The 26,777-nt window shown below is 39.1% G+C and overlaps 1 long non-coding RNA gene across 1 annotated transcript in view; it reads right to left on the reverse strand.

Moving 5' to 3' along the window:
• Positions 1 to 26,777, reverse strand: part of LOC107132639 (uncharacterized) — a 42,796-nt gene that overhangs the window by 6,841 nt on the left and 9,178 nt on the right. The gene's annotated exons all lie outside the window — the stretch shown is intronic.

The raw sequence follows: 26,777 nt of genomic DNA on the forward strand, positions 1-26,777 counted from the left end.
TGATTTTTGGAGCCCAAGAAAAAGAAAGTCTGTCACTGTTTCCACTGTTTCCCCATCTATTTGCCATGAAGTGATGGGACTGGATGCCTGATCTTAGTTTTTTGAATACTGAGTTTTAGGCCAGCTTTTTCATTCTGTTCTTTCACCCTCATCAAGAGGCTCTTTGAGTTCCTCTTCACTTTCTGCAGTTAGAGTGGTATCATCTGCATATCTAAGGTTGTTGATATTTCTCCCACAGTCTTACTTCCAGCTTGTGCTTCATCCAGCCCAGCATTTCAAATGATGTACTCTACATGTAAGTTAAATAAGCAGGGTGACAATATACCAGTCACCCCCGACCAGTAATGCTGAAGAAGCTGAAGTTTAACAGTTCTATGAAGACCTACAAGACCTTCTAGAACTAACATCCAAAAAAGATGTCCTTTTCATTATAAGGAACTGGAATGCAAAAGTAGGAAGTCAAGAGATACCTGGAGTAACAGGCAAATTTGGCCTTGGAGTACAAAATGAAACAGGTCAAAGGCTAACAGAGTTTTGCCAAGAGAACACACTGGTCATAGAAAACACCCTCTTCCAACAGCACAAGAGAAGACTCTACACATGGACATCACTAGATGGCCAATACTGAAATCAGATGGATTATATTCTTTGCAGCCAAAGATGGAGAAACTCTATACAGTCAGCAAAAAAAACAAGACTGGGAGCTGACTGTGGCTCAGATCATGAACTCCTTATTGCCAAATTCAGGCTTAAATTGAAGAAAGTAGGGAAAACCACTAGACCATTCAGGTATGACCTAAATCAAATCCCTTATGATTATACAGTGGAAGTGAAAAATAGGTTCAAGGGATTAGATCTGATAGACAGAGTGCCTGAACAACTATGGATGGAGGTTCGTGACATTGTAGAGGAGGCAGTGATCAAGACCATCCCCAGGAAAAAGAAATGCAATAAGGCAAAATGGTTGTCTGAGGAGGCCTTATGAATAGCTGAGAAAAGAAGAGAAGCAAAAGGCAAAGGGGAAAAGGAAAGACATACCCATTTGAATGCAGAGTTCCAAAGAACAGCAAGGAAAGATAAGAAAACCTTTTAAAGTGATCAATGCAAAGAAATAGAGGAAAACGATAGAATGGGAAAGACTAGAGATCTCTTCAAGAAAATTAGAGCTACCAAGGGAACATTTCATGCAAAGATGGGCTCAATAAAGGACAGAAATGGTATGAACCTAACAGAAGCAGAAGATGTTAAGAAGAGGTGGCAAGAATACACAGAAGAACTGTACAAAAAAGATCTTCATGACCCAGATCATCACGATGGTGTGATCACTGACCTAGAGCCAGACATCCTGGAATGTGAAGTTAAGTGGGCCTTAGAAAGCATCACTACGAACAAAGCTAGTGGAGGTGATGGAATTCCAGTTGAGCTATTTCAAATCCTAAAAGATGATGCTGTGAAAGTGCTACACTCAATATGCCAGCAAATTTGGAAAACTCAGCAGTGGCCACAGGACTGGAAAAGGTCAGTCTTCATTCCAATCCCAAAGAAAGGCAATGGCAAAGAATGTTCAAACTACTGCACAATAGCCCTCATCTCATACGCTAGCAAAGTAATGCTCAAAATTTTCCAAGCCAGGCTTTAACAGTACATGAACCGTGAACTTCCAGATGTTCAAGCTGGATTTAGAATAGGCAGAGGAACCAAACTGCCAACATCTGTTCAATCATCAAAAAAGCAAGAGAGTTCCAGAAAAATATCTACTTCTGCTTTATGGACTACGCCAAAGCCTTTGACAGTGTGGATCACAACAAACTGTGGAAAATTCTTCAAGAGATGAGAATACCAGACCACCTGACCTGCCTCCTGAGAAATCTGTGTGCTGGTCAAGGAGCAACAGTTAGAACTGGACATGGAACAACAGACTGATTCCAAATCAGGAAAGGAGTATGTCAAGTCTGTATATTGTCACCCTACTTATTTAACTTTAATGTAGAGTCCATCAAGCTAAATTCTGGGCTGGATAAAGCACAAGCTGGAATCAAGATTGCCAGGAGAAATATCAGTAACCTCAGATATGCAGATGACACCACCCTTATGGCAGAAAGAGAAGACGAACTAAAGAGCCTCCTGATGAAAGTGAAAAGAGGAGAGTGAAAAAGTTGGCTTAAAACTCAACATTCAGAAAACAAAGATCATGGCATCTGGTCCCATCACTTCATGGCAAATAGATGGCTAAACAATGGAAACAGTGACAGACTTAATTTTGGGGGGCTCCAAAATCACTCCAGATGATGACTGCAGCCATGAAATTAAAAGATGCTTGCTCCTTGGAAGACAAGCTATGACCAACCTAGACAGCATGTTAAAAAGCAGAGACATTACTTTGTTGACAAAGGCCATCTAGTCAAAGCTATGGTTTTTCCAGTAGTCATGTATAAGATGTGAGAGTTGGACTATAAAGGAAGCTGAGCACTGAAGAATTGATGCTTTTGAACTACGGTGTTGGAGAAGACTCTTGAGAGTTCCTTGGACAGCAAGGAGATCCAACCACTCCATCCTAAAGAAAATCAGTCCTGAATATTCATTGGAAGGACTGATGCTCAAACTCTAATACTTTGGCCACCTGATGCAGAAAACTGACTCATTGGAAAAGACCTGATGCTGGGAAAGATTGAAGGCAGGAGGAGAAGGGGACGACAGAGGATGAGATGGTTGGATGGCATCACCAACTCGATGGATATGAATTTGATATAGCTCTGGGAGTTGGTGATGGACAGGGAAGCCTGGCATGCTGAGTCCATGGGGTCACAAAGAGTTGGATGTGACTGACTGACTGAACTGAACTGAACTGAGAATATACAGCCTTGTTGTACTCCTTTACCAATTTTTAACCAGTCTGTTGTTCCATGTCCAGTTATAATAGTTGCTTCTTGACTTGCATCCTGCTGCTGCTGCTGCTAAGTCGCTTCAATCGTGTCCAGCTCTATGCGACCCCATAGATGGCAGCCCATCAGGCTCCACCGTCCCTGGGATTCTCCAGGTAAGAACACTGGAGTGGGTTGCCATTTCCTTCTCCAACACATGAAAATGAAAAGTGAAAAGTGAAAGTGAATTCGCTCAGTTGTGTCTGACTCTTCGCAACCCCATGGACTGCAGCCTACCAGGCTCCTCTGTCCATGGGATTTTCCAGGCAAGAGTACTGGAGTGGGGTACCATTGCCTTCTCTGTGACCTGCATCCTAGTACCTCAGAAATCCCTCTGTATGTACCTTACATATTGCACCCCCAATTCCATTAAACACATCTTAATCTTATGGTAATTATTTTCTTGCTTTTCCTTATAGTTTTAACATTTATTGATGCTTGCTGCTGCTGCTGCTAAGTCGCTTCAGTCGTGTCCGACTCTGTGCGACCCAATAGACAGCAGCCCACCAGGCTCCCCCGTCCCTGGGATTCTCCAGGCAAGAACACTGGAGTGGGTTGCCATTTCCTTCTCCAATGCATGAAAGTGAAAAGTGAAAGTGAAGTCGCTGAGTTGTGTCTGACCCTCAGCAACCCCATGGACTGCAGCCTTCCAGGCTCCTCCATCCATGGGATTTTCCAGGCAAGAGTACTGGAGTGTGGTGCCATTATGTATTTATTATTTTGCCTATTTAAAAATTATTTACTTATAATTTATTTTGACTGTGCTGGGTCTTCACTGCTCTACTTAGTCTTTCTTTGGTTGCAGTGGGCAGGGGCTACTTTTTGCAGGTGCATGTGCTTCTCATTGCAGTGGCTTTTCTTGTTGGGGAGCAAGGCTCTAGGTGCATGGGCTTCCGTAGTTGCATCCCTCAGGCTCAGTAGTTGTGGCTCACAGGCCCCAGAGCATACAGGCTCCAATAGCTGTGGCTCTTGGGCTCAGTAGTTATGGGCTTTAGTTGCTTCTTTGAGTGTGGAAGCTTTCAGGACCCGGGATCAAACCCGAGTCCCCTGCATTGGCAGGTAGATTCCTATTCACTGTACCACCAGGGAAGCCCTGTTTTGCCAATTTTTGAATATTATATAAATGTAATCACAGAGTATGAGTTCTCTGGCTGCTTCTTTTAACTCAACATTGTTTTGAGAATCTTTGATGTGATGTCTGCAGCTGTAGTTTGCTCATCTCATTGCTGTGTAGCACTCCATTGTATGTCTCTACCATGATCAATTATCCATTTTTCTTTCAACTCCAAGAATTCATTCCTGAAGCCATCTGGACCTGGTGCTTGCTTTGAGAAAAGTTAAGTTCATTCAAATTCTTTAATGGCTATAAGATTTTTTTAAATTGAAGACTATATATTTTTAGGATGGGAAAAAATCTAACTTTAATTTATAATTAACAAAGGTAAAATGAAGTTTGATTTTTTTGTTTTTGTTTTTTTCTTTTTTGGCCTTGCCGCTTGAGGGACCTTTGTTCCCTGACCAAGGACTGAACCTGGGCCCCCCAGCAGTGGAAGTGACAAGTCCTAACTACTGGATCACCAGGGAATTCTCAAAATGAAGGTTTTTATTGGATTATTTGACAGCCTAAAAATTTTTCCCCAAAACATGACAATCCAAACGTCCTGTAAACAATAAACTGTGGTTCCAAAGCACACAGCCTTTTTCATTACTGAAAATACTATCTTTATCTTATTTCCATTGGTCCAAGGTGGGTTTTAGCGGCATTATTTTGGTAATTTGGGCTTCTCGTTGCTTCATTTTTTAGCCCTCAAAAATGAAAATTACTGTCTCTTTTGCCATGCTTTCCCAGAATGATTTAAGAAATCTGCTTCACTGTTTGCAACACTGGTTGAGAGTAACTTTTGGGGGAAGGTACACAATGCAAAAGACAGTACATAGTCTATTAATATTAATTTATGACCTCAAATAAGGATTTAAACAATTGGAGGGGACTTCCCTGTTGTTCCAGTGGCTACTCCAGGCTCCCAGTGCAGGGGACTTGGATTCAATCCTCGGTCAGGGAACTCTATCCCACATACTACAGCTAAGAGTTAGAATGCTGTCAACAAAGACTGAAGATCCCAAGTGCCCAAACTAAGGCCCAGTGCAGCCAAAGAAAGAAACAAACATGGGAGCCTGAATCAGTGGTGTAATTTTTTCATGGTGATGAAAGGCACTAAAACAATGACATCTGTATCCATAAGAGAAAGGAAATATGAAGTATTAAGTTCATTTTTTTTTTTTAGTTCTATCAGTTTATTGCTACCAACCCATCACCCTCCACCCTCATGCACACATGCTCAGTCATGTAACCCCATGGACTGCAGCCCGCCAGGCTCCTCTGTCCATGGACTTTTCCAGGCAAGAATACTGGAGTGGGTTGCCATTTCCTTCTCCAAAGTATTAAGTTCTTAAATGTAGTTTTTAAAATTGAAGAGTCCTAATTTTCCCTTTCATCACATAGGCAGCACTTTTGAAGTAAAAATCCCTAACTTGATCAGTTTTTTGGAATGCAGATCACAGTATGCCCCAACCTAGCTTCTGATGGTTAGCTGTATCATAAGCTCCATGGCCTCATCTCTGGGAAAGATTATACTTTTTTAGCACAGTTTTAGGTTCATGTTACAGATTATAGGATTTTCAGGCTCTTTATTTCTTCTTTAGCCAGTTTTGTGGACTTGTATTTTTATAAGAATCTATTTATTTTATCATGTTTTCATATTTATTGGCATAAAGTTATCAAAACCTTTGTCTGTTTAATCTATGTAGCACACTTAGCTATAGTCCCTTATCATTTTGTTGTTGTTGTTGTAAATATTTATACATTTCTGAATTTTTAATATCATTTGCATTTTCTATTTCTGTTCTTGGTCACTCTTGCCAGAAGTTAGCTAGTTAGTCTATTTTATTAGTCTTTTCAAATTAACTTCTGGTTTTGTTGATCTTCCCTATTAATCCTTTTACTTCATTAATTTCTACTCTTTATTATTTCCTTCTATTTTCTGTGGTTTATTCTGTTAATTTTCTAACTTCTTAGCTCATTATTTTGAACTTTATTTCTGCCATTGATTTTCTTCATAGTACCGCTTTAGCTGCACCCCAGTTTTGATATAGTATCCTCATTACCATTTATTTCTAAGTATTTTCTAATTTCTACTCTGAATTTCTCTTTGACCCACAAGTTGTTGAAAAATATATTTTAAAAAATTTCCAAATAACACTTAGTAAAGTAGGCACTTGAAATTCCAGGTGGAAATTCAGAATGTATATGTATTCAGAATTCTTCTTTACAAATATAAAAGAAGAAACAAATTTTCTTTACAAATATAAAATCTTTCATTAAACAGGAAAGTCTTAAATGCCAGTCAAAGCAACTTACTTTTAATAAGCATTCTTAGACGCAGTGCTGTCATAGTAAATCCACCGCTGGCTAAGATACCTATCCGAGATTAAGATATATTTTCTCCATGTCTCCGTGGGGGGTTTGGATATAATACAGAAGACTCTAAGGGTATATAGTTAGCCTCTTAATGGCTCTAGTAACCGTTCTTAGTTTACTCTGCCTTCCTCCATAAACATGTATTAAATGAAGACCCTCTCCAGCACCAGGACACAGCCAGCAACAGCCTGTGCTGAACGAGACAAGTGTCAGGTGTGTTCCTAAGACTCTTCCTGCCCTATTGGAAGCTCCACGACTGAGGGCAGATGGGTCACATGGCTGCCACTGAGGGACGGGGTGAAGTGCTTCAGCTTTTTCAGAAATCACTTTCATAAAGCTTGGACAGCAGGCCAATCTGCTGAATGGGTGGAAATCTTTTCTTGTCATTCTTTCGGATGATAGAGGTGAAAATAAAAGATGGAAGATACAAAAAAAAAAAAAAAAAAAATTCCAGGGACTTCCCTGGTGGTCCAGTGGTTAAAAATCTACCTTCCAGTGCAGGGGATGTGGATTCGATCCTGATTGGAGAACTAAGATCCCACGAGCCACAAGGCCCACAAGCCACAACTACTGAGCCCATGGGCTGTGGAGCCCAGATTAGCCAAAAAAAAAAATTGTTTCCAAACATATGACTTTTTTCCCCTTATCTTTTTATAGCTGATTTCTTTTTTTAATTAATTAATTAATTTTTATTTTATTTTTTAACTTTACAATATTGTATTGGTTTTGCCATATATCAACATGAATCCACCACAGGTATACACGTGTTCCCCATCCTGAACCCTCCTCCCTCCTCCCTCCCCGTACCATCCCTCTGGGTCGTCCCAGTGCACCAGCCCCAAGCATCCAGTATCATGCATCAAACCTGGACTGGTGACTCGTTTCATATATGATATTATACATGTTTCAATGCATTCTCCCAAATCATCCCACCCTCTCCCTCTCCCACAGAGTCCAAAAGACTGTTCTATACATCAGTGTCTCTTTTGCTGTCTCATATACAGGGTTACTGTTACCATCTTTCTGAATTCCATATATATGCGTTAGTATACTGTATTGGTGTTTTTCTTTCTGGCTTACTTCACTCTGTATAATAGGCTCCAGTTTCATCCACCTCATTAGAACTGATTCAAATGTATTCTTTTTAATGGCAGAGTAATACTCCATTGTGTATATGTACCACAGCTTTCTTATCCATTCATCTGCTGATGGACATCTAGGTTGCTTCCATGCCCTGGCTATTATAAACAGTGCTAGATGAACATTGGGGTACACATGTCTCTTTCAGTTCTGGTTTCCTCAGTGTGTATGCCCAGCAGTGGGATTGCTGGGTCATAAGGCAGTTCTATTTCCAGTTTTTTAAGGAATCTCCACACTGTTCTCCATAGTGGCTGTACTAGTTTGCATTCCCACCAACAGTGTAAGAGGGTTCCCTTTTCTCCACACCCTCTCCAGCATTTATTGCTTGTAGACTTTTGGATCGCAGCCATTCTGACTAGCGTGAAATGGTACCTCATAGTGGTTTTGATTTGCATTTCTCTGATAATGAGTGATGTTGAGCATCTTTTCATGTGTTTGTTAGCCGTCTGTATGTCTTCTTTGGAGAAATGTCTATTTAATTCTTTGGCCCATTTTTTGATCTAACTTAACTGCATTTGGAGATCCAACCAGTCCATTCTGAAGGAGATCAGCCTTGGGATTTTTTTGGAAGGAATGATGCTAAAGCTGAAACTCCAGTACTTTGGCCACCTCATGCGAAGAGTTGACTCATTGGAAAAGACTCTGATGCTGGGAGGGATTGGGGGCAGGAGGAGAAGGGGACAACAGAGGATGAGATGGCTGGATAGCATCACTGACCTGATGGACGTGAGTCTGAGTGAACTCCGGGAGTTGGTGATGGACAGGGAGGCCTGGCGTGCTGCGATTCATGGGGTTGCAGAGAGTCAGACACAACTGAGTGACTGAACTGAACTGAACTGAACTTCATTTAGACATTTGTTAGGTTAACTTTATGTGTGTGGTTGATTTTTGGAAATGTTCCCATAGATGCTTGAAAAAGAATGTTTATGCTCCAATTTTTGGGAGCAATTGCTATCTATTTCTATTAGGACAGCCTACTAATGGTGCTGTTTAAAATGTTCTATGTATTTCATAACTTCTTTTTGGGTCTGTTTGAACTATCAAATACCAGAGGAGGTATTTCAATATACTTACTCTGATAATAAATTGATTAATATCTCCTTGTAGACATGTCAAGTTTTGCTTTTATATCTTTTTAAAAGCTGTGGTATTGGGCACTTTCCAGTTTAGAATTGTTATATTTTCCTGGTTAATTGTTATATCTTCCTTGTTAATTGGTTTATTATTTTGTAATGACTAGGAATGCTTTCTGCTTAAAAGTTATTTTGTCTTCTAAAAATACAGTTAATTCAGCTTTGTTTTGGTTAGAATTTACCTATATTGTACATTTACAGTCTTTGAATTTTAGTCTTTCTGTGTTTTGATATTTTAGGTGTATCTATTATAAATAGCACATAGCCAGATAGTTTAATTCAATTTGACAATCCGTCTTTTAGTTAGAGAACTCAGGACATTTATATTTAGAGTAATTACTAACATAGTTGGTTTTCTATTCTGTTTCTCTGTTTCTTTTCCCTTTTCTTGTCTTATTTAGAATTGATTGTGATTTCTTGTCTTTTATTTCTCTTTTTCATTTTCCTCCCTCTGCTCGTTTAGGATATGAAAAAAAAAATGGAAGTTAAGGATGACTGCAATGTTTTTCATGTAAGTAACAGGAAGAATGGAATTGCCATTGACTGAGTTCATATTTTAAGTATAATGCTTTTTAGATAAAAAGGCAGAGATGTCAAATATGCAGCTGGTCATGGAAATCTGAAAAGTTCAGTGGGGGAGGTCTGAATCAAATAAAAATTTATAAGTTTATTAGTATATAAAGTATATTTAAAATGGACTAGGTAAGATGGCCAAGGGAATGGACTTAGAAAAGAGATTCAGGGATCAAATTTTGGAACACTCCAGTGTTAGGAGGTTAAGGAGCAACTGGGAAAGAAGAAGACTGAGAGGCTGGTGACATGGAAGCAAAGCCAGAAGAACATGGTGTCATTCTTGTAGCAAGAAAATGTTTTACAGAGACGTGTTTGTTTGGGGATCATTCTCTTTACTATTGTACCAGTTCATCTATGAATTTTAAAGTTAAAAAGTATATTTAACCTAGCATTATATTTGTTTAACCTAGCATTTAGTGTTTAGGTTGTTTGGAAATTTTAATCCATATAATGCCAGAAATGGAAATTCTGATGCTTTATTTTAGTGTTATAAAGAATAGTCCAAGTGTCTATTGATTGAAAGAATATGTACCAAAAGTATCATTTAAACTTTAGATAATTGTATATTTTGTTCATTTTAACAGCATCTATATATTGTTGAAAGCACCTTCATTTAAATGCTTAAAAATTTTTTAAACATTTCTTTTTAAGTCATTATTGAATTTGTTACAATACTGCTTTAATTTTAGGTTTTTTGGCTATGAGGCATGTGGATCTTAGCTCCCTGACCAGGGATCAAACCCACACCCCCTGCACTGGAAGGCAAAGTCCTAACCACTGGACCACCATGTAAAACCCCTAATATTTATCTTTATTTATTTATTTGGCTGTACAGGGTCTTAGTTGTGGCATGCAGGATCTAGTTACCTGACTAGGGATTGAACCCAGGCCTCTTGCATTGGGAGTGTGGAGTCTTAGCCACTGGACCACCAAGGGATTCCCAGAAAACATCTTCACTAAGACTTATTTAAATATTCAACAAACAGTTACTGAACGTCCACAGTGTCCTATCAAATAAGGTTTCTGATTTCATGGAATTTACATTATAGTGAAGGAGAGAAGTAAAAAGCAATGAATAAGATCATCTCAGATAATGGCAAATAAAAATCAAATAGGGTAGTATGATAAGGATGGGAAGAAGACATTATTTAAGATGAATGTTCAGGGAAGGCTTCTCTGAGGAGGTGATCTTAAGGTAAGACCTGAGTGACAAAGAATCAGTCAAATTACTATCTGCCTGCAGTCAAGGAGTGGTAAACATACACATGAATTTAGGAGCTCTATCGTCTTTTTTTTTTTTTTCGGTTGTGCCAGGGCAACATTTTAGTTCCTTGACCAGAGATTGAATCTGTGCTTCCTGAAGTGGAAGCATGGGGTCCTACCCACTGGACCACCAGGGAATTCCCAAGAGCTCAACAGTCTTTAGATTGGGAACCACTGTCACAGAGCAAAGATTTTGCCGTCAACACTGGCTTCAAACTTAGCCCTTATCTTGCTCAGTCCAGACCATATGAGCCTGAGATATTCCTTTCCAGGCTCTAACCCACAGACTACAGTTTTCTGTCAGTAAAATGGGGCCCAGAGCCTAGATTCTAGGGTGCTACAAGAGTTAATTAATGCCTATAACATTCTTTAAGTTCTTTAGATGAAAGACCTACTGCTACATAGAGGGTTATTAGAGCCTCCCAAGCCCCAGGGAAAATGTCTCCATATCCTAGGTTCTCTTCTCTCCAGTCCGTAGCTATGGAACAGTGGTTCTCAAACTTCAATGGGAATTAAAATCAAAGGTTTTTATAATGTGAATTTCTGGGTTCTCTACTTCAAGTTCCTTGTTTGTCTGCTTGAAGTTCTGATTCTCCCTAAGGTTCTGGTTCTCATCTTCTTGGTTCTGTGTTCTTCTGTCCTCTTGTCCTGTGCCTCATACTTCCCATTATTCCAGATTTTTGTCTTTGCAAATGGACCTGAGTGCGCATTTGTCTATATATACTATGATCAGAGACATTTTTGGTCATTTTTTCTGAGAGTCATTCAGAGCAGCTATTGGGAGAGGCAGGAATGTGTCTGTATCTACTTCTCAAATGTAGTCATGAGTTAGAAGGAGGATTTGGGGAAAACTTTTTAAAAATATATTTATTTATTTATTTTTGGCTGCTTGCACTGGGCCTCTGTTGCTGCAAGCAAGTTTTCTCTGGATGTAGCGAGCGGGAGCTTCTCTCTAGTTGTGGAGCACAGGTTCTAGGTACATGAGCTTCAGCAGTTGTGATGTAAGAGCTGAGTTGCTCCTCGGCATGTGGGATCTTCCCGGACTAAGGATCAAATGTGCGTTCTCCACATTGGCAGGTGGATTCTTTACCACTGGACCATGAGGGAAGTCCCAGAAACTTTCAAATAAAAGGAGGAGGAATTGTTGACTGGTACTAAATGGGAGATAAATACATAGAAAGTACTTAATCCTGATTTGAGGACAAGTTCACTGCTTCTTACTTTTTTTTTTTTTGGTGTTGTATCCCAGTATATGGGCTGTGCAGGTCTTGAGTCATCAATTCATTCATTCAACAAATATGTATGTATTAAATATCTATCCTATGTCAGGTAGTGTTTATGTGTTGGAATTCACTGTTAAATCAGATCTCTTTTTTTTGTGGAGTACCCATTCTATTAGGATGAGACAGAAAATAAATATATAAATATACATACATAAGATTGTTTCAGACACTGATAAATACAATAATACAAGCTAATGTGATAAAGAGGGTGAGTGACTACCTTAGATTAACATTTGAGCAGATACCTAAATGACAAAAAGGAAGTCTTGAGAATAGGGAGGAGGGAACAGAGGGGAAGCATTTTTGGCAAAGTGAATATCACTGCAAAGGCCTTCAGGCAGGAAGAACTTCAGAATGTTTGAGAGACTGAGAAAAGGCCCATATATCTAGAGTGAAGGAGTGAGGGAGAGAAAATTTCAAGATGAAGCTGGAGTGTCTGAGGATTAGGGTTGTAGGTATAATGTATACCTTGGAAGAAGTAGTGCTGGTGAGACCTTGTCTCTTGGGGTAAGAATAGGAGAGGCCAATTCAGAATTGCCAAAACAATCTTGAAAATGAAGGACTGTATTGGGGGACTCACATTTTCCAATTTCAAAACTTAATTCAAAGCTACAGTAATCAAGACAATGCAATACTGGCATAAGGAAAGACATACAGAATTGATAGTCCAGAAACAAACCCTCACTCTTATAGTTAATTAATTTTTGATAAGCGTGCCAAGACAATTTAATGGTGAAAGAATGGTCTTTTCAACAAGTGATACTGGGAAAGCTAGATATCTACATGCAAAAGAATAAAGTTGGTCCCTTCCTCACACCATATGCAAAATTTAATTCAAAATGGATCAAAAATCTAAATGTAAGAGCTAAATCACCTCTTAGAAGAACACATAGGTATAAATTTTCATGACCTTGGATTTGGAAATGGTTTCTTAGATATGATACCAAAAGCACAAATAACAAAATAAAAAAATTAATTGGGCATAACCAAAATTTAAAACTTCTGTCCTCCAAATGACACTGTCCAGAAAGTGAAAAGACAACCCATAGAATGGGAGAAATATTTGCAATCATATATCTTTTAAGGGACTTTTATCTACAATTTATTAAGAACTCTTACAAAATAATAATAAAAGAGACAAATAACCTGATTTAACAGTGGACAAGGGGGGAACATCCCTGGTGGTCCAGAGGTTAAGAATCCACACTCTACTGCAGGGGGCATGGACTCAATCCCTAGTCAGGGAACTAAGATCCCACATGCAGTGCAGCATGGCCAAAAAAAAATAAATAAATAAATGTTTTTTAAAGTGGACAAGGAATATAAGTAAACATTTAGACATATAAATGGCCTATAAGCACATGAAAAGATGCTTAACATCATTAGCCATCAGAGAAATGCAAATCAAAAATACAATGAAATACCATTCATATCCACTAAGATGGTTATAAATAACAAGTATTGGTAAGGATGTGGAGAAACTAGAACCCTCACACATTGTTGGTGGGAATGTAAAATGGTATAGCAGCTCTGGAAAACAGTTTGTGTTCCTCAGAAAGTTAAATACAGGATTAACATATGGCCCAGTAATTCTACTCCTAGGTATATACCCCAAAGAATTGAAACCAAGCACTCAAATACACACTTGTACATCAGTGTTAATGACCCAGCTACTCAAACTGATGAATAGATAAACAAAATGTATTATATCCATACAGTGAACTATTATTCAGCAATAAAATGGAACAAAGCACTGATACATACTACAACACTGATGAACATTGAAAGTATCATTCTAACTGAAAGAAGTTAACCACAAAGGACCACGTTGTATGATTCCATTTATATGAACTAGCCAGTACAGGCAAATATATAGAGACAAAAGGGATACAAGTGGTTGCCTAGGACTGGGAACCTAGGATGTTGAGAGATAATGGCTAATGGATTTAGGATTCCTTTTTAAGGGTGATGAAAATGTTCTGAAATAGATATGATTGTTATGCAACTCTGTGAATATAATAAAAAGTCACTGAATTATACACTTTGGATGAATCATGTGGTATGTGAATTATATTTCAATAAAGGTGTTTAAAAATAAAAAGAATGGTAGGGGCCAGAACCTGGTATCTAATTAGCAGAGTCACAACAAGGAGGCTGAAAACCTCTAGGGTCTCCAAGACCAAAGGAATTACCACTGCTGGGCAAGAACTGGGGAATTCTCCAATACCAACTCTAGGAACATACTAGTTAAGTGAGCCCAAGGGAAGAACCATAGCCTTAGGAGGTTTCTGCAGGTTGTTTTCAGAAACCTGTGTTTGTTCATCTCCCATGAATATATCCATGTCCAAAGGGGATAATATGTAGTGATGCAAACTAGAGCTATGTTCCTTCTCTTGATCCTCTGCTCTTTTCAGTGACAACATATTTATTTCAGAATCCTTAACTCCAGCCTGGACATATCTCCTGTTTATTGATAACTATAGGATCACAGAGCTGGAAGATCATCTCATTTGAAAGATACAGAAACTGAGTGTCCAGAAGAAATTGACCTGCATGATCACACAGCCAGTAAATGGCACAGTTGTTGTTTAGTCACTAAGTCATGTCTGACTCTTTGCCACCCCATGCACTGCAGCATGCCAGGTTTCCCTGTCCTTCACTATTTCCTGGATAGTAAAGGAGTTTGCTCCAAACTCATGTCCATTGAGTCAGTGATGCTATCAACCATTTCATCCTCTGTTGCCCCCTTCTCCTCCTGCCCTCAATCTTTCCCAGCATCAAGGTCTTTTCCCAAGGGACTCTCAAGAGTCTTCTCTAGCCCCACAATTCAAGAGCAATTCTCACATCTGTACATGAATACTGGAGAAACCATAGCTTTGACTATATGGATCTTTGTCAGCAAAGTGATGTCTCTGCTTTTTAATATGCTGTCGAGGTTTGTCATAATTTTTCTTCCAAGAAGCAAGCATCTTTTAATTTTATGGCTGCAGTCACCATCCACAGTGATTTTGGAGCCCAAGATAATAAAGTATGTCACTGTTTTCACTTTTTCCCCATCTATTTGCCATGAAGTGATGAGACTGGATACCATGATCTTAGTTTTTTAAATGTTGAGTTTCAAGCCTGCTTTTTCACTCTCCTCTTTCACCCTTATCAAGAGGTTCTTTAGTTCTTCATTTTCTGCCCTTAGAGTGATATCATCTGCACATCTAAGGTTGTTCATATTTTTCCCGGCAATCTTGATTCCAGCTTGTGATTCATCCAGCCCAGCATTTCACATGATGTACTCTGCATTGACATAAATAAGCAATATATAGCCTTATAGACAATATACAGCCTTGACATAGTCCTTTCCCAATTTTGAACCAGTCTGTTGTTCCACGTTGGTTATAACTGTTGCTTCTTGACCTGCATAAAGGTTTCTCAGGAGGCAGGTAAGGTTGTATGGTATTCCCATCTCTTTAAAAATTTTCCACAGTTGTAATCCAGAGTCAAAGGCTTTAGCATAGTCAATGAAGCAGAAATAGATGTTTTTCTGGAACTCCCCTGCTTTTTCTCTGATCCAAGGGATGTTGGCAATTTGATCTCTGGTTCTTCTGGCCTTTCCTAAATCCAGCTTATACATCTGGAAGTTCTTGGTTCATGTACTATTGAAGCCTAGCTTGAAGGATTTTTTGAACATTACCTTGCTAGCATCTGAAATTAGTGCAATTGTATGGTAGTTTGAACATTCTTTGGCATTGCCTTTCATTCCTTTGGATTGGAATGAAAACTGACCTTTTCCAGTCTTGTGGCCACTGCTGGGTTTTCCAAATTTGCTGACATATTCAGTGCAGCACTTTAACAGCATCATCTTTCAGGATTTTTAAATAGCTCAGCTGGAATTCCATCACCTCCACTAGCTTTTTTGTAGTAGTGCTTCCTAAGGCCCACTTGACTTCACACTCCAGGATGTCTGGCTCTAAGTGAGTGATCACACCATCGTGGTTATCCGGGTCTTTAAGATCTTTCTGGTATAATTCTTCTGTATATTCTTGCCACTTCTTAATATCTTCTGCTTCTGTTAGGTCCATACCATTCCTGTCCTTTTTGTGCCCATCTTTGCATGAAATGTTCCTTTGGTATCTCTTTTTCTTGAGGAGATCTCTAGTCTTTCCCATTTGATTGTTTTCCTCTATTTCTTTGCACTGTTCACTTAAGGCTTTCTCTTATCTTAATGGCACAAAGGAGACTCAAATCATGGTGAAATGCCTTATGCCTAAATTCCCCATCCTAGTGACTATATCCCTAATGAATCAGTAATGGCCTAAGGGAAGAAGGGCTCAGACCAGGAGAGAGGTAGGAGGTAAAGGAGAAGCTTAGGTGAATGTGGAGATAGAAGGGGAGAAATAAGGAAAAGTAGCAGTTACTATTGTGTTGGTTTACATTTTTTTCCTCTTTAAGTTTGATTTCTTTCCATTTTGATTTAATTAACTATGTGGTACTATGGCCCAGAAGAAGTGTTCATTCTTAAGGCCATTGAAGGGTCTGTGCATACTTGCTCAGTCGTGTCCGACTCTTTGCAACCCTGTGAACAATAGCCCACCAGTCTCCTCTGTCCATGGGGATTCTCCAGGCAAGAATACTGGAGTGGGTTGCCATGCCCTCCTCCAAGGGATCTTCCCAACCCAGGGGTCGAACTCAGGTCTCCCGCATTGCGAGCAGATTCTTAACCAGCTGAGCTACCAGGGAGGGTCATTAAAGGGTTTAGGCCATTTTAAGAAATAGGCCAAAGCAGAAGGAAGGGAATCCAAGGATTACTGCTTTAGGGATGTCGCAGGCTCCTTCCTGTCCATGCTATTGAACCCAAGTGGACCAGATGTGGCCCCTGACAGTTTGTCTTTACTGGCTAACTCTGGGGTTTCTAAATAAACTCCTTAATGGCTGTCAAGGTGCATCACTCTCATCTGCCCTTTCCTAGACTCTTTACTCAGCATAACCCATAAGTCTTATCTGGAGACTTAGACAAGGAGAAGAAGGGAAAGAAGTACCTTTTCCCTTTCACAGACTGATATCAAAGATACGCAGAGCACAGTTCAGACCTCTTATTCCCATGCTCGGCTAATGATGAGTGATGGCTGATTGGGAAAAGACTGAAAACCCAGCAGAGTCTCCACAGGTCATCTACTCCACTCTTCTGCCTCCACTGGAACTGCTATACTACAATGCTGCAGCAGCTCTGAAACTTTTTGGTCTCAGAACCCTTTACACTCTGAAAAATTATTACAGACTCAAAGAGCTCTTATTTATATATGTAGGCTTTGTATATTGATATTTTTGTCTATCAGTGTTTACTGTATCAGAAATTTAAACTGAGGAATTTTTTTTTTTCAGCCATACTGTGTGGCATGTGGGATCTTAGTTCCCTGACCAGAAATCAAACCTGTGCCCCCTGTATTTAAAGTGTGAGTCTTAACCACTGGACCGCCAGAGAGGTCCATAAACTGAGAATTTTTTTTAAATCTGTAATTTGATTTCATAAATGTGAACACTAGTTACATATTTTTTATGAAAAAATGTATCTTTCAAAACAAAAAGAATTTAATGAGAAGAGTGGAATTTTTAATGTCTGGCTTAATAAAGACAGATGGACTCTCTTATCTGCTTCCACATTCAGTCAATTGCAATATAGCGTTTTGGTTGAAGAATAGGAAGCAAGTTTGGACTCACACAGATATGAGTTGGAAAAGGGAAAAATATTTTAATGGCTTTTCCAGATAAGCTTAGTTATTTTCTTTAATACCACACCAAAATTAAATGACTGTTAGTTTTGTAAATGTTTAAAAGGTAACTATAAAGTTTTCATGCTCTGTTACATTAAAATCCATTGGTCTATCTTTGGATGGTTCTTTTATTCATTTATGGGTTTGCAACATCAAATATTGATCATTCGGGAAATATTGGTCCATTGAGTTATGAAGGACTTGGAAATACTGACACATTTAACAATATAATTTTAAAAAACCACATTTGTTAACATTATAATTATCTCTTCAGAAAAATCTTTATGTTTTGGGAAACAGTAAACCAATGGTTGTGGATACAATTTTTCAAAATCCTCATTTTTGCCCCAAAGCCTGAATTTTATAACTGGCAACAGATACTGTCAGCTGTTTCCTTTCAAGTGGCAGGCTCCAGAAAATGTCTGCCAAACACACAAGTCTGAATTACCAAAATTTATCTGTCAGTCACACTTTCAAGTAAAAATGGTATTACATGAAAAAGTGGTTAGTTCAGCTTTGCAACTGGAATAGTTGCCTAAGTGATTTTCCTTGAGGCAATCAATGTATCGTAGACAAGCAATGTATAGAAGTGCTTTATGTATATTTCCCATTTCCTCATGTAGAATGTTTAAAATATATATACTCAAGGGTTGAGTTTTAATAAAATTAATTTTACTACTCCATTAAGGATATTCATAGTAAACTTGCCTTTTTTCCCCTTTGAGTGCTGATTAGGGAAGACTACATTAACTGCTAGTACAGTTTGATACCATTGCCTTGAATAGTGCTAAGGCACCAGCAGTTTGAACCCACCACTGCTTTTGTACTATCAGAAAGTCAACATGGTGAAATGTAGTATAGAATGATAATGGAAACAGTTTGACTCACAGCCCTGAAAAGGCTCTGGGGCCTCCAGGAGTCTATAAACCATACTATGAGAACTGGCAATATATGCATGTGTGTATGTATGGAAATATATGTAAAATAGTTATCTACTAAGTTGACATTTCTCTGAGTTAAATATAATTCCCTACATTTGACCTAAAAAAAGGTGCATTCTAAATTTTAACTAATTTGCTTTCCCCCCAAGTTTAATTTATTGGATAAGTAACATAACAACAATAAAGATATTTTAAATTAAAAAAAATCATCTACCAATTTCTATAGTTTAATTTTAAGGTAGTAATGGGAGTGCTTTTGGAAATCTTTTATTACAAAAGTATCGTATTCTCATCATAAACAAATTCAAACAATAAATGTACAAATATTTTTATTCAGAAGCAGAAATAATTGCACTTTTTCACTCAGCAGTTTACCATGAATATGGGATTACTCACAGGGATTAACTTGGTGGTCCAGTGGCTAACACTCCACACTCCCAATGCAGGGGGCCTGAGTTAAATCCCTGGCCAGGGAACTAGATCCCACATGCCATAACTAAGATCTGACATAGCCAAATAAATAAATGTATTTTTAAAATTTTTACAGATTTCACTCATTCTTATTAACAAATACATACTAAGTTATTTTATAGCCATACTGCAACTTATTTAGCCACTTTTTTTTTTTTTAGCCACTTTCTTATTGACAGAGAAGCAGGATTTCAATGAATCAGTTCAGTTCAGTTCAGTCGCTCAGTCATGTCCAACTCTTTGTGACCCCATGAATCGCAGCATGCCAGGCCTCCCTGTCCATCACCAACTCCCGGAGTTCACTCAGACTCATCGAGCCCATGATCCAGCAGATGGACTCATGACGTCCATCGAGTCAGTGATGCCATCCAGCCATCTCATCCTCTGTCGTCCCCTTCTTCTCCTGCCCCCAATCCCTCCCAGCATCAGAGACTTTTCCATAGAGTCAACTCTTCGCATGAGGTGGCCAAAGTGCTGGAGTTTCAGCTTTAGCATCATTCTTTCCAAAGAATACCCAGCGCTGATCTCCTTCAGAATGGACTGGTTGAACCTCCTTGCAGTCCAAGGGACTCTCAAGAGTCTTCTCCAACACCACAGTTCAAAGGCATCAATTCTTCAGCACTCAGCTTTCTTCACAGTCCAACTCTCACATCCATACATGACTACTGGAAAAACCATAGCCTTGACTAGACAGACCTTTGTTGGCAAAGTCATGTCTCTACTTTTTAATATGCTGTCTAGATTGGTCATAATTTTCCTTCCAAGGAGCAAGCGTCTTTTAATTTCATTGCTGCAATCACCATCCACAGTGATTTTGGAGCCCAGAAAAATAAAGTCAGCCACTGTTTCCACTGTTTCCCCGTCTATTTGCCATGAAGTGATGGGACCAGATGCCATGATCTTCGTTTTCTGAATGTTGAGTTTTAAGCCAACTTTTTCACTCTCCTCTTTCACTTTCATCAAGAGGCTTTTTAGTTCCTCTTCACTTTCTGCCATAAGGGTGGTGTCATCTGCATAGCTGAGATTATTGATATTTCTCCTGGCAATCTTGATTTCAGCTTGCGTCTCCTCCAGCCCAGCATTTCTCATGATGTACTCTGCATATAAGTTAAATAAGCAGGGTGACAATACACAGCCTTGATGTACTCATTTTCCTATTTGGAACCAGTCTGTTGTTCCATGTCCAGTTCTAACTGTTGCTTCCTGACCTGCATATAGGTTTCTCAAGAGGCAGGTCAGGTGGTCTAGTATTTCCATCTCTTTCAGAATTTTCCACAGTTTATTATGATCCACACAGTCAAAGGCTTTGGCATAGTCAATAAAGCAGTCATAGATGTTTTTCTGGAACTCTCTTGCTTTTTCAATGATCCAGCGGATGTTGGCAATTTGATCTCTGGTTCCTATGCCTTTTCTAAAACCAGCTTATACAAATATTTCTGAGCTCATATGTGAGTGTCTCTGTGCACTATACCCCTCAGAATTGGAAGTGGACTTGCTAATCAAGCAGTGTATGTACATTTAAAAATTTGAAGGCATTTCCAAACTGATTTCCCTAAAGACTGTATCAATCTACACACCTGATAAAGGTATATGAGAAAGCAACATAGGACTTTTGAGTGTAAAAAAACCTTCCCTGGTAGCTCAGACAGTAAAGAATCTGCCTGTAATGCAGGAGACCTGGGTTCAACCTCTGTGTCAGGAAGATCCCCTGAAGTAGGAAATGGCAACCCACATCAGTATTCTTGCTTGGAGAATCCCATGGACAGAGGTGACTGGTGGGCTATAGTCCATGGGGGTCACAGAGAGTTGGACATGACTGAGAGACTTTCACTTCACATGAGACAATCAGGGTCTGAATAGTGGTCTCACTATTGTTCTCCAGGGTATTTTTTTTTTTTTTTTAATATTTCTGAATCCTTTGGTCACTCTTCAGGGATCCTAATACTCATCGAAAATCCCTACTAGATAGATCAATATTGCTGCTTTCTTAGGATTCTCTATTATGGCTCAATTTTGTATAAAAACCCTGCCAGATTATGGGCAGAGGCATTGGGACAATCAAGGGCTTTAGCCAAACCCCAGAGGCCACTGACAGGCTTGCCCACTTCTCAGACATTTGTCCCACATAACTCTTGTACTGATGAAGCAATCTTCTTCAACTGACAAACCTTTTGCATCTACTTATCTCTGCTGGAAAAGTTCAACTCTGGCTCTTTTCTTTTTGTCACTGGTGTGCCAATGCCAGGATTTAAGAGGGCTCTCTATGTGAGAAGTTTCATTGCAGAGTCCTGAACAGTTTTTCTTGTAGCTTCTGTGAATTTGTACCAGATGCATGTCTCAACTAGACTGTCCATAGGTATCTTTTCGGGGCCATAGCAGACACTATGCCACTTCTTTAGGGCAGAACATCTGGGAGGTGGCATTTGTAGCTGCCCTGCAGGTGAAAGCCATGCTGCGTCTCCTGATTTATGAGCCTGCCTTGATGAGCAAGGGGTGTGGTAAACTGAGTTCAGTTCAAACACTCCACAAGAGTCTCCAAGATCAGCCTTCGGAATGACTCAGTTCTCACGTGTAAGCCAAAATTCCTCCCCGAGCTGGAATCCTGGGCTTGCTGTCTTCTCACTTTGGTAAGCAACAATGTACCTCGGATTTTTATAGGAAACAGAGGGTTAGATAGATGGGGTCATATAGGAACCAGAGATTTTCCTGGAAGATACTGACCCTAATACCCATTTCTCCCGTTCCTCCTTTATTAAAAGGAGGAGTACTTATTAAAAAGACTAAAGGACTCCTTAAGAGCTCTTCTGATTCAAAACTGCTGATTTACTACATGCCAAAATTAGAGATACCAAGGGAATATTTCATGCAAAGATGGGCTCAATAAAGGACAGAAATGGTATGGACCTAACAGAAGCAGAAGATATTAAGAAGAGATGGCAAGAATACACAGAAGAACTGTACAAAAAAAGATCTTCACGACCCAGATAATCACGAAGGTGTGATCACTCACACTCACCTAGAGCCAGACATCCTGGAATGCGAAGTCAGGTGGGCCTTAGGAAGCATCACTACAAACAAAGCTAGTGGAGGCCATGGAATTCCAGTTGAGCTATTTCAAATTCTAAAAGATGATGCTGTGAAAGTGCTGCACTCAGTATGTTAGCAAATTTGGAAAACTCAGCAGTGGCCACAGGACTGGAAAAGGTCAGTTTTCATTCCAATCCCAAAGAAAGGTAATGCCAAAGAATGCTCAAACTACTGCACAATTGCACTCATCTCACATGCTAGTAAAATAATGCTCAAAATTCTCCAAGCCAGGCTTCAGCAATATGTGAATGGTGAACTTTCAGATGTTCAAGCTGGTTTTAGAAAAGGCAGAGGAACCAAAGATTAAATTGCCAACATCCGCTGGATCATTGAAGAAGCAAGAGAGTTTCAGAAAAACATCTATTTCTGCTTTATTGACTTAAGCCTTTGACTGTGTGGATCACAATAAACTGTGGAAATTCTGAAAGAGATGGGAATACTAGACCACCTGACCTGCCTCTTGAGAAACCTGTATACAGGTCAAGAAGCAACAGTTAGAACTGGACATGGAACAACAGACTGGTTCCAAATAGGAAAATGAGTACATCAAGGCTGTATATTGTCACCCTGCTTATTTAACTTATATGTAGAGTACATCATGAGAAACACTGGGCTGGAAGAAGCACAAGCTGGAATCAAGACTGCCAGGAGAAATATCAATAATCTCAGCTATGCAGATGACACCACCCTTATGGCAGAAAGTGAAGAACTAAAGAGCCTCTTGATGAAAGTGAAAGAGGAGAGTGAAAAAGTTGGCTTAAAGCTCAGCATTCAGAAAACAAAGATCATGGCATCTGGTCCCATCACTTCATGGCAAATAGACGGGGAAACAGTGGAAACAGTGGCTGACTTTATTTTTCTGGGCTCCAAAATCACTGTGGATGGTGATTGCAGCAATGAAATTAAAAGACGCTTGCTCCTTGGAAGGAAAATTATGACCAATCTAGACAGCATATTAAAAAGTAGAGACATTACTTTGCCAACAAAAGTCCATCTAGTCAAGGCTATGGTTTTTCCAGTGGTCATGTATGAATGTGAGAGTTGGACTGTGAAGAAAGCTGAGTGCCGAAGAATTGATGCTTTTGAACTGTGGTGTTGGAGAAGACTCTTGAGAGTCCCTTGGACTGCAAGGAGATCCAACCAGTCCATCCTAAAGGAGATCAGTCCTAGGTGTTCATTGGAGGGACTGATGTTGAAGCTGAAACTCCAATACTTTGGCTACCTGATGCAAAGAGCTGACTCATTTGTAAAGACCCTGATGCTGGGAAGGATTGAGGGCAGAAGGAGACGGGGACGACAGAGGATGAAATGGTTGGATAGCATCACCGACACAATGGACATGGGTTTGGACGGACTCCAGGAGTTGGTGATGGACAGGGAGGCCTGGCGTGCTGCAGTTCATGGGGTTGCAAAGAGTTGGACATGACTGAGCAACTGAACTGAACTGAATGAGACCACTATGACTTGAAAAATAAGTTGATTCTTGCTGTGGGGGTTACTATTTAACTGTTCTCTCATCAGTTGCTACTTAACTATGCTCAAACCATGAGATTCCAAACTTTTGCCAGTCCTGGGACTTTCTAAAGTCTATGGAAGAAGGCTGTGGTACCATCCAAGAAGAGCTTCTAGAGAGGATGGATGTGGCTGCCCAAGCTGTAGGACACAAGCGGATGTTTGGAGTGGTTAGCCTCAGGTTCTCTAACTGTGGAACAGGAGAGGTAGGAGCTTCATTGTGATGCACATGGTAGGGTTCTGGGTTTCTCCAAGGCATCTATTGATTGCATTCTCTTTGAACCCTGTTCCTGTCAATGTACTTTACACCTGTGGACTAGTGCATCTCGGCTGAACCAGAACCCCTACATACTTGCTGGTTCTTATTCCTCAGTGTTATTCTTGATTTTCCCTTTGAATTAGTACTGAAGGATGGTGGGAAGCACACAGAATTGCTACTAGTAACATTTGCAGTATGTATGTATCTTTTAGTACAGGCAAAACCTAAAACATGTTCTCCAAGGACCCACCTCAGGGGTAAGTGACTTAACTTTCATTGCTAACCACATGACTTTTTGCAAAGAGATGTTTCTTTTGTGAAAAGCTACAACTTGACATCTTTTAAAAATTTGTTTCCAGTTATGGTAAAGACTACATCTGCTTCTGTTCAGTATATTTCTCTTGAGGGTTTCTTGCTGACTTACCATGCAATGTTCTATATTGGCTAAGTTCCTCACATTGCTTTCTGAAACAAACAGACTTCTTCATCTGAAAAAGAATCATTCCTGCTTAATTTTTCTAACACTGCCAATAAATATCCTATTTGATCAGTTACTTGACTCTATACCAAAAGTGATTTTTTTTACACTTTTTACACAATTTAACTTTATTAAATTTTTCCTGATCACTAGAGTAATATATTACTTATAGAAAATTTGAAAACATAAATAAAATAAATAAAAATCACCCATTATCCCACCATCCACAGATAATCTCTCTCCTGGTGTATGCGATTTTGATGTATGGGAATATTCTACTCATTTTAGTGTATTGGGATTACTACATACCCTTTGTTTTATAATTTTATCTTCTATTTAATATAATGTGAACTTCATTTTTAGTGACTATAGGATCAAATTGTATAGCCACATTCAGCTAACATCAATCAATTCCTGTTAGATATTTAGGTTTTATTTTTTTTTGCTATATATTTTGTGCCATGTCTGATTAACTCTTAAATTCCTAGAAGTCCAAGGAATAAGCATTTTCTAAAAGAAAAATTTATGAGAGTCGATCTTAAAATTCTCATCACAGAAAAAAACTAAAACTATGTAAGGTGACATTTGTTAACTAAACTTATTGTGATAATAATTTTGCAAATATATACATATATCAAATTGGGCTCAGCAATAAAGAATCCACCTGCAATGCAGGAGACAAAGGAGACACAGGTTCAATCCCTGGGTTAGGAAAATTCCCTGGAGGAGGACATGGCAACCCACTCCAGTACTCTTGCCTGGAGAATCCCATGGACAGAGGAGCCTGGCGGGCTATATTCCACAGGGTCACAAAGAGTCAGACACGACTGAAGCGACTAAGCATGCACGCATGCACATATATCAAATCATTATGTTGTATACCTTAAACTAATACAATTAGTGTCAAAAATTATATGTTAATTATATGTCAATAAAACTGGAAAAACTCAATAAAAACAAAATAAATGAATGTAAGTAATTAAAATTTAATTTAAAATGAAAACTTTAAATTTTGGAATAGTTTTAAAGAAAAGTTGCAAAGACAGTACAGAGTTCTCAAATAGCCCATCCTGTTTCCTCTGTGACTAACATCTTATATTAGTATGGTGCATTTGTCACAATTAATGAGGCAACACTGATATATTATTATTAGCTGGTTGACACATTATTATCAACTAAGGTCCATACTTTGTTCAGATTTCTTCCTTGTTTACCTCATATCCTTTTTCTGTTCCAGGATCCCATTCAGTATACCACATTACATTTAGTCATCATGTCTCCTTAGTGTCATTTTGACTGACATTTCTCAGACTACTTGCACATAATGTCAAGGATATATACTATCAACATGGTTCATAACTGTTGATGTTAGTCTTGATACCTGGCTGAAGTAGTGTTTGTCAGTTTTCTCTACTATAAAATTACTGTTCCCCCTCCCTTTTCCATACTGTACTCTTTAGAAGGATGTCACTAAGCACAACCTACACTTAAGGAAAAGGGAATGCTTCACCTCCTTGAGAGCAAGTAACTACATAAACTTGGAATTTTTCTACATGGAAGACTTATCTATTCTCTCCATTCATTTATTCAGTCATTTACTTATATTCATGTGAACTCATATTTATTTTATACTTTGGGTTATAATCCACTACTATTTATTTGCTCAAATTGTCCCAGCTTTGGCCATTGGGAATTCTTTCAGTTAGCTCCTGTATCTCTGAGATACCTTCATTATTTTGTGTATGATTAGTACTTTCTTACTTTCTGGCACTATGAGATGATCTAGGCTCATCTTGTATATTTCCTGCCCCAGTCCCAGAATCAGTCATTTCTCTAAGCATCCATGGTTCCTTTTATTGAAGCATGATATTAAAAACCAAGATCTGGGTATAAAGTGTGCATGTTGCTACTGGAATGTCATTTCTAGCTGACAGAGCAAGAAAAAAAGTGTGTATCTAACTTGTGTATATATAAATACCTACATATATTTCTACATGTATCTACCTGTAACTATATTAAACTGAGTTCATACTGATGTTTCCAACTCTGACAGCCATCACCTCACAGATCACTGTAGTCTATTCCCCTTGTTTATCTGCCATGTTCCACTCCAACAGTGAGAAAGTAGGCTCCTACCATCTGTTATCTATTTACATAATTGTTCAATTCCCGTACATATGCATAGTTGTTTCAAAACTGCTAATGTGTATCTCCATGGGAAACAACTTGATCAACAATAGTACAGTGCTTATGTGCTGTTTCTTTTGTTTTTAGTCTTAGAGCCACTCACCAGTCTTCTTTGTCCATGGGATTTTCCAGGCAAGAATACTGGAGTGGGTGGCCATTTCTTTCTCCAAGCGATCTTCCCCACCCCGGGATCGAATCCAGGTCTCCTGCACTGCAGGCAGATTCTTTATCAACTGAGCTACCAGGGAAGCTCAGCCCTACAGCCACCACTCATTTCCAAAGTTACATA

This window comes from Bos taurus, chromosome 7 (assembly GCF_002263795.3).
Source record: "Bos taurus isolate L1 Dominette 01449 registration number 42190680 breed Hereford chromosome 7, ARS-UCD2.0, whole genome shotgun sequence".
In the NCBI taxonomy this organism is placed as follows: Eukaryota; Metazoa; Chordata; class Mammalia; order Artiodactyla; family Bovidae; genus Bos; species Bos taurus.